The 17,133-nt window shown below is 40.7% G+C and overlaps 1 protein-coding gene across 3 annotated transcripts in view; it reads right to left on the bottom strand.

The window, feature by feature from the left end:
- The window catches only part of FHIP1A (FHF complex subunit HOOK interacting protein 1A), an 81,516-nt gene extending 64,999 nt beyond the window's left edge, over nucleotides 1-16,517 (bottom strand). Inside the window, exons 1-2 of one of the 3 annotated variants that reach the window (XM_066186148.1) lie at nucleotides 16,179-16,517; nucleotides 1,747-1,863 (exon numbers count right to left, since the gene is read on the bottom strand). The gene's annotated coding sequence lies outside the window, so the exon portion shown is untranslated. Of the gene's footprint in view, nucleotides 1-1,746; nucleotides 1,864-15,831; nucleotides 15,869-16,178 lie in introns of those variants that run through there. The other 2 variants (XM_066186149.1, XM_066186151.1) reach the window with 2 other exon arrangements.
- Between the last annotated feature and the right edge of the window lie 616 nt (nucleotides 16,518-17,133).

Consider the following 17,133-nt stretch of genomic DNA (forward strand, 5'->3'; position numbering starts at 1 on the left):
CCTCCCTAATCCTTATAGAGCAGCGCAGGTTAGGATGAGATCAAGAACAAAATCCTTGCCTCCCACTTGACAAAACAGTCTCCCATCAGCATCAAGAATTGCAACAAACTGCATCAAAAAAGAGGTGGAAGCACTACAGGGGAGGATAAGACCAGACACATGCTACATGAAAGGCTGCTGAGAGATGGAGCTCATTTCCATAAAGCAAGTGTTTGGTGGTTCAAACAAAAAAAAAAAAAAAAAAAAAAAAAAAAAACCAACCCACAAAAAAAACCACAACCAAACAAGGCACAAGAGTTTACCAGAATGTTAATATTTAATTATAATCGACCAGCTATTTTTATTTTTTCTAATCAATTTGAAAGAACACCTGGGTATATAAAAACCAGGAACAAACTAGTGGTCATTATGAAGTATCATTTCATATATCTTTCCCTTTCTGATGTTGACTGCTTGGTATAAATGCTCCACCTGATACAACAAACACAGCTCGGGGAACCAAACACACTGTCAGGTTTTCTGTGAATTCAAACTTGTCTGTACTAATCTCAGTCTCATTTCACACCCACACATCAGGCTCTCTCCCTAACTAGCTTGGGCTTCTCTTCTGTACACAGCTTCCTTATGACAATCTCGCAATTAACACCCACATCTCCTCCCCAAATGATGCCAACTCTTCTATGAAACATTCAGGCTATGAAAACCACACCCCCCTTTCATGCTCTCTCATCAGCCCGTTTTGCAAACTGAGAATAAGCATCTCTTGGGGAGGTGACTCATAAGTGTTCAGCCCTTTTCACATTGTAAAACAGCTTATCTAACAAAACAAAGCACATGTACAATGTTGCATCAAGAAACAAATTATATTCATGCTTGTAGATGAGGGTGGGGAAAAGACTTATCTGAATTTTCATCTGTTAGCTAACTAGTTTCACTGCAGAGTTAAGATAAAGTAAGGTGATCCAATGATAAGCCAAAGTCTAGGACCTCTGCCCCTTATTCAGCTTTTGTTGTAAAAGATTTTCTATAGTTTCTGTGCTCAAGTTTTAAGCTCAGCTAGAGAATACTAGTGTTTCCTCCTTCAACCCTTTTTGTATCCTACATTGTACCTGTTAAGAGTCAGGAGATAAAAAGAAAACGTACATTCTTCAGATGACAAGCATTTCAATTATTTCATATTCCATAAGCCAAATAATGTGGAGAGATTCTGAAACAAAAATTAAAAAAAGAGGAGTCTTGCCAACTCAAGAAAATCCCAGAGTACAGGCTGTTGGATTCTCAATGTGACACTGGTAACCTACCTCTGACTTACAGGGTATGTAGGTCACAATAATCTGAAACCTTAGCACCATTTATTGTTCTCCAGAAGTTACCTGACACTAAAAGGCAGCTAAAGTACCTCTGATAACTGCTGTATATTCTTTTCACATGTAAGCAATCACTGTGATTGCCACGGGAATATTGCACAATAGTTACACTGCACAGGTGTGACCACAAACAAACTGAAACACAAAACATTGACAGGATGCTCCAGAGCCCACGGTGTCTGAATGCAGCTGAGTGCTACTGAAGACCCCATCAGGCATCTGATACAAGACTGGAGTCTCAAGCCTACCTTTCATAGGATAGGTTTCCACACCACAAAATCTGATTGTGACAGCCAGCACTCCAGACAGAAAGCACATGGATCAGCAAACAGACTTCTGCTCTGAACTACCTACTACACACACACAGACACACACTTACCTTACGTGCAATTAAAGCAATGCCAACAGGTCAGCAAGGAAAAATTGGCTCTGGCAGCTCTTCCATTCGGTTAAGAACCTAAAGTTTCTTCAGCTTTCAGCAGCATTCAGCATTCCACTACAGACAAGGAAAGGCAGAGTAAGTAGAAAAGTAAAAATTATCATTCTCTATTAACAGAAATCTGGAAGTTTAAAAACTGAAAAGGAAAAAACCTCCATCTTAAAGAGAACAAGATAATAAACTCTCAAATAGGCAGGAGTAGCAGTAACAGAGCACTTAGCACAAGACACGTCCACACAGACAAGGTCAGAGCTTCCAGGCCTTTCACCAATACCTTAGTGAGAAGCCTTGAAAACACAAAGGGCATCATCAGCTGAGAGCCCACACCACAGCAGAAGCAATCCATATTTGCCTTCCTTGCTGCCTTCTGTTCACTGCTGCAACTCAGAAACATTCGCATCCATGCTACAACCCAAAAACTATCATGCATAACACACTGAGTAAGTCTGAAGCAATCAAGAAACTGGAAACTGTTCTGGCTAAAAAGAAACCACTGGGGAAAAAAAATAAAACACAGAAGCAGAAAAAAGTGGCATTACACTGAATACTAAAGCTGGCTAGGCTGCCAAAAACTGATTACAAAACTCACTTTTCAGACAAGAAATGCATCATAAAAGCATCTTGTTAAACAAGCTAAACACATGCAAGGGAGAAACCCACACCTTTCTGTCAACACTGAAGTAATTCTTATTAAATTTATATTTGACATGTAACAAGGCTGCACACATACACAAAAATTCAAGTATGAAAAGGGTGTCTATTCATTTATACAGTGCTTAGCATTCAAAATTGATTTTACAGACATCCTGCTAACCTGTCTGACAGAAATTCCTCCAGACTACACAAATTAATTCAAAATAAGGAGACTGTCATTTTTCTGTGTCTTATAAGCAGAGAGGTAAAACTCTGAAAGTCTTCAGTATGCTAAAAGGAATCCTGCAAAAGTTTTAAAAGTATATACATCAAGGCAAAAATATTTTTTTTATAAACATAATTTTTGACCAAGAGCTCATAGTTTAAAACAGGTTCTTAAACAGCTTCCCCATCAGGGGAGCAGGAACATAACAGCCAAAAATTAAAGGGCTTATGGGAAGGCACTGTTTTTATTTTGCAAATTTAACATGGTTTCAGTACATGCTGGACTAGGTGACCCCAGAGATCCCTTCCTATTTCATGTTCCTGAATCTCAGGGATGATTATATCAGGTTCCTCCACAGATGCTTCATAAAGGACTTCTAGCAACATTTTCTCCCTCAATTACAACAAAGAAGTAGTCCTAAAAATTAGCCAGTTTCCAAGTGAAATGGTAACAGGGTCAATCTCTATCCTCCAGATCATCTCTAGAACGTTTCCTGTAGTAAAATACTACTCACAAAATTCTACCTCACTAAAACATGCCATTTTTAATATATTTTCTTATTACTCAAAAAAAAAAAAAAATTGCAAGTGAGGGCCCTAAGGGAAGGAGATTTCTCCATAATTTGTAATTAATACTAATTTCTTTCCTGTCTGCTTCATTCATCCATCACATCTGGTCATAAAAATAAGGTTCCAAGTTTAATTTGTTAAATATATTCTCTCTAGTTTTTGTTCTGCTGTATCATTTATCTGGGTAAATTTTCAAGTGGAGCCTATAATTATGTTCTTGACCAGACTGTCTTTTAGCTTAAACAATTATTTTCTCCCTTGGATTATCTTCTTTAATTTGCAGCATAGTTTAAAAACTCGTGTCATACACATACAAAACAGGTAGAGTCTAAATTACATCCTCATGTTTGAGATTCGCAAGTTGATCAGCCTGGTATTTTTATCTCCTTTTACTACACATTAAATAATCCATCAGAGAGAACAGAAAAGAAGAACACAGGAAAAAAAATTAAAAGAGAAATTGCCCCTACCCAGAGTCCAAATGAAAGCCCTAAAGGCAACCCACAACTTCTCTAGAAATCATTCTTTCCAGCAGATGTGGGCAAGGAGTATGCAATAAGCATCTGTGGAGAGGCTTCAAGTGAACAGAACTAAGGGGGCACTGGGGGAGGGAAAAACTTCTCAGCACATTTGTTTTAAAGATTCCAGCATGCTTCCATCTAAATACCATTTTTTATTGAGAACTACAAGCCTGAAATTGAAAATTGGTACAAGAGACTGAAACCAGAGCCCATGAAGAACAGTCACATGACGGACAATCCCATTTCTGACATGGTTAGTGCATGTTTTCAAATATATGCTTAATAAAAAATTACACAGTGCTGCCATATTATCCAAACTTATCCAGTATTTCAGCTTCAAAGTCCTGCAAGACTGACTCAATGAATCTTTGTTGCTGCTACCAAGGCAGTAAAGAAAATCACAAAGGTCTGTTCTTTTGTAGGCTACAAAAGTTCTTTTGTAGTCTACAAAAGACTTCACTATGATATCCAGTTAATGTGCAGGTTTTAGAGAGAAGGCATTCAGAACATGGAACGATTTCCTGATCAAGCATATGTTAAATAATCTGAAACCTTAGCACCAAGCTATGGAAAATGTCCAGAACCTAAAGTGCCTTTAGCGTCCCAATTAATTTGGGGGGGGGGGGGGAACCAAAAAACACACCCCCCCCCCAAAAAAAAAAAAAAAAACCCACAAAAAAAACCACCACCACATAAAACCAAACCCACACAGACACCCCTTAGGTTAGAGTGCAAAAGAAGACTCAGTCTAATATATGAAAGAACAAAAATTTGAATAATTTCGCAAGTTCCAATTTTGAATCATCCTTTTTAATATTATTTTTAAAAGCTGTAATGAAATTAAAGCAGAATGGTGATAATTGAATGGAAAGCGTCCTGTAAATATCACCCAGGAGAGTCATATTAATCACACAGTATCACCAGTTCAGTATTGCTTGATAGGAAATAATACACCCTTATCTCCAGAGAGCACTAACACTGGGATCTCTTTGTAGGCACTGACAAACCATTACCGCCAAACACAGTCTTGCCTCATGTAACATTCTTGGAGGAGCAAATATTTAGCTTTTGCATCCAATACACTGCTTTTTAAAAGCAGTCAACACTAGGCACCAAATAAAAAATAATACATGTCTGCATTCTGCATCCTGGATGGTAAGGAGGGGGAACACAGGGAGAGAGAGGAGATAAAAAAGGTTCTGCCTTCTCATTTCTGAAAACTGAGACAGGTGCGGAAAACATGAAATGGTAGAAGAATTGCTTAAAAACTTGAAACCAGATTCAAAAATGTTATCTAAAAGTATTTTATCTAATATTTTCTGTCTCATATGATTGATATGAATTTTATATCTTTTCTGGATCACAGTATTCATATAAATCATATGATTCATAATTATAGGAATATAGTAAAAAATATATACCTCAGCTCACATTGCTCGGACAGCCTGAAATTCTGCCCTAAAATGGGTGTGGTGAGGAATGCATATTAAAAAGCTTTAGAACATAATCAATTCTTAGTAGTACCCTCCATGAATTAGGATGTTCTACTTTGTATCTTGAGATCATCAAAGCTTAACAGATAGCAGTTTTCAATGTTTGCTCAGTCCACAGCAGAACAGACTGTCAAACTTCCTTTTAACAGGCAAGCTACCAGGACATTCTCAGAATGGCAAAACCCTCTTCAAGGATTTATACAGTCTCACTTTCTTTCTCTCTCTCCCTCTTTTTTTTTTTTTTAACACAATTAATTTTGAGGTCAGGGTTATACTGCATTTCATTTGAGAGGAAAGTTGTCCTTAGAGACTGTATCGCATCCCATGCATCTTAACCTACACCACTACCCAAGCTGGGTATTATGAAAGATGCATAACTTAGTGGTTTGGGAAATTCAAATTGCTTTCCTTATCTTTCCCCTTCATGTGAGAGCCCAAGAAAATAATCCTAGAAACCATAGTCCACAGATATATATGAATCAATACAAACACTCCCAGTACCAACAGATGCCATTCAAAAGAGCAGATGGACTTCAAATATTAAGAGGGAAGTACATTCTGGTTTCATATATGCATGAATTAAGATAACAAACACACAGAGGTGATACCTCCTGGGAAATCTCCCTGTGAGTAACAAACCAGAAATCTTCTAAACTGCTAATTTTACATAAAAATGTGCCTATTTGCTTTTGATTTAAAGATCAGTTGACACTGCAGGACTTCCTCAAATCTTTGTTTTCCTTCTGCTATTCACAGTTTTTCCCATTAACATGCAGCTGAAATTAAAACCTTTGTTCAATGTCACTGCTGTTATCCCTATCATTTGGACAAGAAATATCATGCAGTGAAGAGCCCCTTCTGTTTTGGACTGTTACTGGACAAATAATTAAAGAAAAAGAATTAGTGCATTCAAATAATAAACACAGGCTGCAAGGGCAGCACAATGGAGGGTTGTTTACAACATACAGCAGATTACATTAAAGAGTTTTCCAAATTTTCACTCACACAAGCTGATTAAGCCTGCGTGGCAGAGAGCAGACTCACACAGGTCTGGGAGCAGTAAAACCCCGGTGGCTCCGACGCAACACCACACAAATATGACAAAATTGTTTTCAAAGCTAGTCCAGGCATCTTCACACCACATTCCCTTGCACTCCCTGTTCTAGGATTTGCTCCTGCAGAGCCAATGTGGGTATAGCCGTGCCCACAGGCATTTTTTTCTTGTTGTTATCCCTAACAGGAGTTCTAGCTACTTTTCAACAGCCACAGCACTGGGCAGTTACAAGGCTCCCTCACCTACTCCGTGAAGGTGAAGAGGGAAAAAAAACCAACACAGAAAGAGGCATAATGTTTTGATATCTTCTGGATCCTCCTTGTCAGTTGAAATATAACAGTAAAGACACCAAGAAAATGAATTCCCAGTACTGTGCTCTCCCTGGATTTTACACATCATGCTGCACAGTAACCATCTCCTTTTCGCACTCAAAGGACAAAAAAATCACCTCGAAGTCACCTAGTCCTTCCCCCTGTGCCATGGTAATGCACATCACATTTCTGTCACAACTCAGCTGCTTTCATTACCTGTTCTTAAAATCATACACAACTTTGTCTGATAATATATTCCAATGCAACAATGTCTCACCAAGAAGGAAAAAACCAGATCACTGTGAAAAACACATTTCTTTCATACACTTAGACAAATCCTCACTTCCTCATTTCTTCACTGTCTTCTTTACTTCTTCGAAGCTAAAGAACAGCCCCCAGTTCATTCAGACATTCCTCTAGACATCCAACTATTCTTACTGCTCTTCTCCAGACTCCCTCCAACGGGTTCATATTACCTTGTTTTTTCTTTTCAATTATTTTTTAATTAATTCCATCTTCAAAACATTACACTTCATCAATACTGGCTGGAAAGATTACTTCATTTAACTTGTAGAACATAATTCTATCTACACATATGAGATGCAGACACAGGATCCCACAATAAGAACTGGAAAGTCCTTAAGGTTAACTGAAGCAAGCCTCAGGGAGAAGCATTTGGTCCTTCTGGCCTTCTCCAATTACTCCCATCAACCAGGAGGCAGAAATTACTTTAAAGAAGCCTTGCTGTGTTTGAAATAAGGAACTGTGCTACAGGGTTTTGCAATACAAACTTCATTCCCAACCTAAAGAACCAGCTCTATTTAAGAAAACCCAAAACCTTTTAAGAGCAGAATTCAAGTATTTTTGACAGTATCTTAGTATGATATTCTCTAATTTTACAATTCTATAGCAATGTTGACTCCTGTTATTCTTGTTGTCTACTAAAATACATAAATCCTTCATGTATATCTCTAAAATAAACCTCTCACCCCTAAACAAGAACACCATCTCATGAGTCCATTTCTAGGGACAACAGTTTTTTAAATCAGTTTAGCAGTTGCCCACACTCAATTCCTCCAGACATTCTTTAATAAGAATGAAATTTTGAGACTTTCTATCATAGAGTCAAACTACCTGAGATCTACTGCTCCTCTTCTGTTAGTATTCTGGAAGAGAAATTCTATTAGTCTAATGGTTTAATCTAAAAAATAAAATCATATGGGCAACTGTTTATTTCTTTGTCATCCTCCACTGCTTTGGGAGGGTTTTATTACCAAGAAAAATACTAGAACAAAAAAAGATAAACAACTGAGTCTACAGTTGCTCATTTCCACTTGCCCCTCGCCCCTGACACCTGTACAGACACTACAATCCCTCTTCTCAGTAGCACAGTATTACACAAACCCTCCACGAGTTAAGTGACTGCAGCAGCTCAAGGATTACATCAGCCAGCCCTCATCCTTTCAACAGTGTTTTTGTAAACACCTCAAACTTAAACTTACCTAACTGCTCTAAAACTCACTCTTTCCTCACACCAGCTTAGGGTTTTAGCACTTGCCCTGGACACCATATTCAGCCCCAAGTCCCAGTATCTTTATTAGATCTGAGGGGAAGAAACAAACAAAAAAAAGACCTAAGCCTGCTTTGCATTATCTGTTCATAGCTCCACTCGTCAAACAGGAGCAAACCTCCTCTGACTTTCTTTTTACTAACTTTATATTTCTATAATTATTTCCCATTATTCTTTTTGAGTTGGCCATTCTGAATGTTGCATTTTAATTATACGAGTGTGCGCTTTATTTTTACACATCCTTGGCAATCCAGCTGGGAATTCCTTTCCCTCCTTGCGTTTGATGTTGAAGAGCTCACTAGTAGCCAAGCCAGCCTCTCTCTATTTTCTATATAGTCCTCTGTGGAAGGATAGTTTCAATTTCTCCATTAGCATATGCCAAAGATTCCAATATTCCTCCTTCTGAATAAATCATATTTTTATCTCAGAATATTTAAATGTACTTTCAATTACAACTGATTAAATCACATTGTCTCCTGACACCAAGCCCAATGCCAAGTGCTCCTGAAATGCTGCTACTGACTTGATGCCTCTTTTAAACCTGAACTGTTGTTACTTTAATTGTTTGCAAAACAAATGTACACTAGCAAGAGAATATGCCCTGCTGCCAATACAGCAAAATTTTATCTCCCTCACTTGCTTCTACTTTAAAATCAAACAGTAACGTTTCAGCTATTGAGCCTAAGTTGCTACAAACAATACTGGCAAAATACATAATTTGCAAATAAGCATGCACTAAAAATGTAGTCTTTCCTAAACTGCCTTCATTGTTGCTCTCTGAACATTTTATTATTAACAATAAAGGTTCTTGTTAGAAGAAAAAAAAAGTTTGCCAAGTCCAAGGTTTCCAATGGCATCCAACCAAAACAAAGCCTGCCCTACCTCGCTGAAGGAAATTTTCCAAAGGAATCTCAAAACTACTGCGTGTTCCGCTTTAGCAACACCAGCGAGTCAGGAACCCATAAACACTGGGCTGTTGCTGGCAAACATCACCTCTGCAAAAATCATGCCAGCAAAATATGCTGAAAGCAGATGCAACCACTAACAGCCATAAAAACCTCTGTGTTCTCTGGCAGCAAGTTTAGGGAAATATCTTTTACTGCTGTTCACGCTACAGGGACCAAAATATTAAGAACAGAATCATTGCAAAGGCAAGACAGTTTCTACCCTCCATGCTTTTCCTCCATTCAAAATGTACTCTCACTTCACAGGCTTCTCCTAAAAATATGTTTCAAGAAGCTGATACAGAACTTTCTAATTGTTTACCTGAAACCACTCCAAGCAAGAAAGCATAATTAATCTTAATGCAAGTCAGCAATTCAGAAAGGAAATTATCCTGTTGCACCTATTGCTGACTATGTGCTCTTACGTGTTCTCTGCTTCCATGTGCTGAATGGCAAAAGGGCCAATAAAAAGGAAAAAAGAAAAAAATTCCCAATCCATACCAAAGGCATTCCAATGACATTGGGTGATTTGAGAACAGCATTGGAGCCAAAAATAAAGTGGAGCAACACTTTTCTGAAGATCTTTATGGTTTGCAGTAAAATTTTTGGCTACTTAGCATCTGTTGTCACTTTATCTTGGTCAGGCACACACGGCAGAGAAACCAGCACAATTCCAATCCCACTCACAGAGAGGAACAGATCCTTCACTTCCAAAACAAATCCACATCATGCTGTGGTTGAGGCATGCGCTTCTTGCTAAATCCAGCACTGGAAATCAATGAGTTCCTCAAAAGGGGAGGTCAACTTTCAACCTCCATAGGTTTTCTTACAGGAACACGGAATTTATAACACTGAACTAAAACATATTTATGGCACAAGTGAAGTGTAAAAATGCCACAAATGTGCAAAGAGGAAGCAGCGCAGTTCTGTTTACTAAGAGCCACAGGTCCAGTGTAGCAACTTACTGATGTTCCACCTTCAACTTGTAATTATGAAAGGCACACCTCCCTAATCAGGCTTCCTTCTCCCCTTGTGTGTTTAAGGTATACCATGCTTACAGAAGCTCTATTCAATGGAATGCCAGTACAGTGATGAAGCAGAAGGCCAAGTTCTCTCCCTCTCGGTTTGCTGCATTAGGGCAGGAGCCCACCACACCAAAATGAGTTAACACAATTTAATAACTACCCATGCTACTTTTTGAACTTGGCTGCACAACGGCAAGTTTTTAACCACAGCTCTATGACTAGTGTGTAAAAAACCTAAACATCTGAAAATAATTTAGTTATTACAATTATATTAACTGTTAATTGTTAATAAAACTAACTCCAAAGTATAATATTCGCTTCCCTCCTGCTCAGGGGTGTCTGAGGTTTTACAAAAGATTTTGTGAATGCAAGTGGGATTGATTCTTTAGCAGTTCAACTCCTCAACTGTTAGCCAACAGCTAAATTTAAGTTACAATCCAAAGGTTTCCTGGAATATAAAGACTGTCAAGACTTTAAAAGTTTCATTTTTTTCACATGCACTAGGAAATCCTTCCAACTGTGAGCTTGTTCAAGGGCATCATTTGATCAGTTCCACAATTGCTAGAATAGTCTTTCCATATAAAAATTTTCAGAGAATGAAATCCTACCCTCACCAATATACAACACAGGCAACTTGCAAAAATGAGCCAGAATCAGAAGGATAATGGGCATAATTGTCGTTCAGTAATAGTTACTGATGCAAAGAATCTAATCTAGCACGTTTTTATTACCACACAGCTTTCCTGGCTGAAAAGAAAAGGGAAAGGGAAAGGGAAAGGGAAAGGGAAAGGGAAAGGGAAAGGGAAAGGGAAAGGGAAAGGGAAAGGGAAAGGGAAAGGGAAAGGGAAAGGGAAAGGGAAAGGGAAAGGGAAAGGGAAAGGGAAAGGGAAAGGGAAAGGGAAAGGGAAAGGGAAAGGGAAGCAACTTCCTCAAATCCCATTTAAAAATCCTCTTAACACAGAGGTGTTTCTTCTTTCTCCTCTATGCTTTTTCTGCTCTTCCTTAAACAGTTTTTGTCTGATCTTGGTTAAATAGGACTATTCTGATGAAGGTAAGGGAAGTCAAAGCCCTTATACATGGACATGACTCCATCTCAGAGTATATGCTGAAAACAAAGAGGGACAGCACTTGCTATTACTGAGAGATAACACATTAGGAAAAAAAAAGAAAAGAAAAGAAAAGAAAAGAAAAGAAAAGAAAAGAAAAGAAAAGAAAAGAAAAGAAAAGAAAAGAAAAGAAAAGAAAAGAAAAGAAAAGAAAAGAAAAGAAGGACAAAAAAGAAAGACTAGTTCTTCTAAGGCATGCAAATGTTTAAATAAACAAAACTGTGTCTGTCATATGCTTGGAGACTACAGCAGAGGTACAAGGGGAGAAAACATTTGACTGTGCTTCTAAAGCTAAATAGCAAAAAACTACATGATAAGAGCTTGCCTCATACTTTTAGCACTGATCTAGTTATGCTATCTCTGTTCTCACACAAGCAGTAGATAACACCGTGTTCATTATGTTTAGATCAGAATTAACTGTCATGGCCTAACGTTACTGTACACTTAAGCAATTCGGGATTGCAAAAATTGACCTTTTTTTTTAAGGAAAATAAAAAGATAAAGAAGTCACTGATTTCCCAATAACTCACCACCCACGGGAAGCCACCACAGTTTGAAACAGAATAAATTTCAGAGCAATTTTTCCAACTGCTAAGAAAAGGTGCTGCATCTGGTTCCGAGATAATCTAAAGTCCCAACTACATGCTGGGCCTCCTACATGCAGGGAGCTGTGCTTATGTCATGTTTCCAAACTTTCCCCTCCTAATTAAAGGTAGTCCCACTTGACATCACAGGTAACACATTCTTAGATTGTGTCTTCATGTGCCTTGAGCCTGTATCAACACTCTCACCAGCTCTTATCTTACCTGCTCTGTTTCAATTTCACATGGAATTGCCTCACCTGGACATGCCCTTCAGGATCACCTTAGACAAGAATTTTTTGGCCTCATGGTTCAACATGCAAAGAATTCTTATCATACCATCACTGAGTCCTTGACTGAGAGATACCTGTACTAATAGGAAATCTTATGATCAATGCCTGCAACAGAAAGTAAGAGAAGATGCATTCCCAAAGAAGATGCATTCTCAGTGCTCATAATACAAACTTCAGCTGGCGAATGCTTCCTTACCCTGATAGCACTTCTACAGTTAAAGCTGACTCTTTGAAATATACTTCTGTGTGTACACATGAATTACAATGGAGTGACATTATGCCAGAAGCACTTATTGTACACATTCACAAATGCATTCAAAACTGTCCTTTTAATTCACCAGAATCACAGAATTATTAAGGCTGGAAAAGACCTTCAAGACCAGCAATACCAAGCTGTGACTGAATACCACCATGTCAACTAAATCACAGCACCAAGCGCCACATCAAGTCATTTCCTGAACACTCCCAGGGATGATGACTCCACCTCTTCGCTGGGCAGCCTATGCCAATGCTTAACCACCTCTTCAGCAAAAAATATTCTCCCTCAGCCACCCCTCACAGGACTCACCCTTTCAACCCTTCACCAGCTTCACTGTCCTTCTCTAGACATGCTCCAAAACAACAATGTCCTTCTTGTGAGGGGCCCAGAACTGGACCCAGGACTTGAGGCGCAGCCCCAGCAACTTGATCCAGGTCTAACTGACCTGCTACCCATGACACAAAGAAGTCCTAGCTCCATTTATTTCCAAATAAATTAATCAGATCAGGAAATGCACTGTTTCTTGTAAGCTGTTTGCATGAGTTTTTAAAGATACAGACATTCTTACAGAGCAGCCACACCAGCATCTACTTACAAGTCTTTATTTGGCCACTGTACTGGATTGCAAAAAGGACTGAAAAAAATTTCAGAATTTCTAGGTCACTCATACCCCAACTTTCAACCAGTGCAGACCTTTGCAGTCTCTTCTGGAAGCACCCCAAGGTTGTTTGTCTTTACTCAATACTATCAGAGCATTAAAAGTGCAACCATAGCATACCAAAAGCATAGGCACCTGCTGTTGTGTGCTGCATTACCTGAAACACACACAAAAAGCACCATTCTGCCAAGAGCCTTCCTTGATGCCCTCTTTCCTGGTGCTTGATCTGATGCAGATACAGCACATGACTATTTTGTTGTGCTGGCAGCTATTTAGGATAAAACTGCCCTATCCCATTAGGCTGAGAAGAGACCCTAAGTAAGGTAACAATGCCATGTCTGAGTAGAAGAGTCTGAGAGTTTGTCTGGAAACCAAAATACGGTTATAAAATCGTTACCACAAATGATGACTGGAACAAGAGGTCAAAAAAGCCTTGCTCTCAGCAGCACATAACAAACACCACAAACATACCAACTACACTAAATATGCCACGGGGAAGAGAGAGAGAGAGAGAGAGAGAGAGAGAGAGAGAGAACAAATCTGCCTCATCTCTGAAAGAAACTACTGCTCAGAGTAACATCAGATCAGGATGTGGAGAACTGCATCTTTAAAAAATCAAGTATGTTACTCAAACATTATAGAGCTAAACAAGATTCCCATCAGACTAATTAAAATTTGGAGATCTTTTGCAATGAAACCCTCTGCAGGCATCAAAAAGCAGCATCTATCCATAATAAATAAAGACATCCAAGGGAGGAACAGCAGCACTTGTGGATAAATTCTTTGTTTAAAAGAAGTCTTAAAACGATGTATATCAAAGAAATCTTAATAATCCTTCAATGTACAGTTTAACAGAGAAACTGATGCTTCAGATGCTACTGAGAGTCTGTAAATCTGAAGACTTAAGCTTGACAGGCATCAATGCATCATTATAATCTTTTTGCAGAGAAAACATAGCTATAGATTTCTAAAACTCAGTTTCATGCCAGGATCAAATAAAACCATATTAGCAGCAGTTTCTCCAATTTTGGTTCTCCTGGCTTCAGATTCTATGAAGGTTTGTATCCCATTTAGGGGAATAAAACCCCAAAAATAAGAAAAACAACTCAAAGCCAAAACTCTTACAAAGGACAATCCAGGTTTTACCAGCACCACCATATAGTTTAGATACAGTAAAGTTTAAAGAAGAAAAAAGGAAACTATGTACATAAAGCTAAGTTCCTTCCACAGACTTTGTTCACACATTTTTCCTCATCCTAATGAGATTCACTTCTTTTTCAGAGCACATATCGTCAATCACCACGGATCAATAAACAGACTAAAACAGCTGTTAGCAAAAGTCAATTGAAAACATTTGTTTTGATTGAGACAGATAAGAGGAAAAGGCATCTGGATGTTCCATGAGTTTCACCAGTGCTATCCTCACATCAATATCTCACTGGTAAAATCTTGCCCTCTACAATTATTTATAGTTCACCTTATGGATTGTAAGTTTTTCTGTATTTCCCTCCTCCCTTTGGCCTTCCATGTTCATTAAAGCAGAGCCAGAGAGGAAGAAATTAATTACAGCATTAGGTCCTAATTCTTAGATTCGTTTCAGATCAGATGGACTCTTGCACACACATACCCCAGCAGAAGAAAAGCACCACAGATATTGTGAAAATCGTAATTTGACAACTGGTTCAGGCATTACAAATCCTTCCAATCAACATTTTTTCTAAAAGGTTTACTTCTAGAAATTACACTATAAAACCAGCAAAGGGCAGAGACACGGGACTATACTGCTGACCTAACACTACTACCTTATTTGGAGTATGAGAGATCTCTTTGAAGGGACAATTTATTATCACTACCTCTCCTCTCTAAAAATGAAAATGAAATTAAAACCTCATGCTTCCCTAGTAAGATGAGGCCCTAGATCCTTCTTACCGCTATACAGGAGAATAAAAACACTGCTGTACTAAAGGAAAATGCAACTATAAACTCTCATACAGCATCAGTTTCACACTGATCAACAGAAAATACCTAGGCAGAGAGGGCACTGGCAGATTCTGAAGTCTTGTTCAGTTCAATCACAGGTAATAGGGTGGCATACCAAATGACACAATCATTTTTATATGTTTTTTCTTCTTATCATCATTGTATGAGATATGTTAATGCTAATCACAAAACCAATCAAAAAGCCCAGGGAAGAGAAAAATCAGACTGAAACAAAAATCTCCAAATATCATCAAGCATGCTTTAGCCTTTCTCAGTTAAAAGAAACCACATGTCCCAGCCTGGCAAACTCCTTTACTGGCAGGCTGGCCTTAGCACGACGTCGCAGCAGACAGTGGGCACCTGCCTGCACCTATGTATTTGTCCACATGGAACAATTCAGTCACGCCGAGTTGCCACCAACACCCTTGTGCAACAGAAAGGTTCACATGACCTTGCTAACAGTTCCTCAAAGATCGGAGAAAGCAGCACAGCAATCACTTTGTCGGGGCACACTGCCTTCTCCCGTTACCCCGCAGAAGTTGCCGAGACCTCTACTTGCCTTTGGCACCCGAAGCAAATACCAAAACAGCCTTCGGTGATTCGGTGAGTGACGCAAGGAGAAAGAAATAATCAATGTTAATTAACCTGTTAAAGCAGAAGTCCGAACCCAAACTGAGCACACAGGCGCAGGGTCACACGGGTGATAGCCCTGCGCAGGAATGAATACCTGGCACCCCGTTAGGCGTCACACTTGGGAGGAAAAGCCTTCCGGAAAATAAAAGCGCGTATCCCGCGCTCTCACCTCGCCCGCTCGCACAGCCCTGCACGAAGCCTGGGTCCGCTCTTTCCCAGAAGTTTGCGACCGACGCTGCCCACGGGTCGCCGTACAAACCAGCAGCGGGAAAGCCGAGCCAAAAAGATAAAGGGGATTAGGCGGGCATTACTTCCACTGACCTATATACTGCCCTCAGCCCGCGGCGGCCCTGCGGCAGACGGCAGCTGCTCGGCCGGGGGTGACACCGGCCTGACAGCCCGCCCCGCCCGCCGACGAGGCCGAGCGGCGGCGCGACAGCCCCGAAACTCGCTGCGGGGCCCGTCCCCGCCACCGCCGCCCCTCACGGCTCCCGCCCCAGCGGGACAAGCCCCTACCTGGCGCGGGTGGCGGCGGAAAGTTTCTCCCGGGAAGGGCCAGGCGGGCTCCACTCCCTCTCCGCCGAAACCACCGGCTCCGGGAAGGAAGAAAGGAAAGAAGGAGGGAGGGAAGGAGGGAGGGAGGGAGGTGGCCACCCAGGTAAATCGCCGTCCGCGACGGGACAGCGGGAGCGTCGTTAATCCCTCGGACGGGAGCGCCCTCACGCCCGCCCGCCCCGAAGGCTCCGTCCCCTCAGGGCGGGCATCTTGCCCCGCGTCGCCCCCAGCTCCCTCACGGCGGGCGGCCCCAGCTCGGCACCGGCCGCCGAGTTTGTGTCAGTGGGGCCGGGCCGTGAGTCAGAGCGGCGGGGAGGAGCCGCGACCTGCCGAGGGAGGCCCGGCCCAAGGCGGCCCCTGCCAGGCGGGCGTCCGCGGAGAGGAGGTGCGGGGGATGGAGCCCGACTTTAGAAACTATAACCCTCCTATTAAGAAAGCTTCCTGCCATCTCTGCCTGCCTACATGGAAAACCCGCAAGCCAGAAGTACCATTTTAAATCTATCCCGATGTTACAAATGAAAATCAGAGGTAGTTCCCCAGCTGCAAGGTGATCGGTGGGCTGGAGCACCGCTCCTCTGAAGAGAAGCTGAGAGCTGAAGTTGTTCGGCCTGGAGAAGAGAAGGCTCTGGGGAGACCTTGTTGTGGCCTTCCTCATCTCGTGAGGAGAGACTACAGGAGCTGGGCCTCTTTAGGCCACAGAAGAAAAGACTGGAAGAAAATCTCCTTAATTTATACATATAAATATGTCAGACAGATGCCAAGGGGGTGGTGCCAAACTCTTTTCAGTGGTGCACAGCAGCAGGATGAGGAGCAATGGAGACAAACTATAACACAAGTAGTTTCACCTCAGCATGAGGAAGAACTTCTTTGTGTCAAGGGTGGCAGAGCGCTGGAACAGAAGTCATGGAGTCTGTAT

This window comes from Chamaea fasciata, unplaced genomic scaffold (assembly GCF_029207755.1).
Source record: "Chamaea fasciata isolate MVZ Bird 193981 ecotype frontalis unplaced genomic scaffold, bChaFas1.0.hap1 SCAF_6, whole genome shotgun sequence".
Classification (NCBI taxonomy): Eukaryota; Metazoa; Chordata; class Aves; order Passeriformes; family Sylviidae; genus Chamaea; species Chamaea fasciata.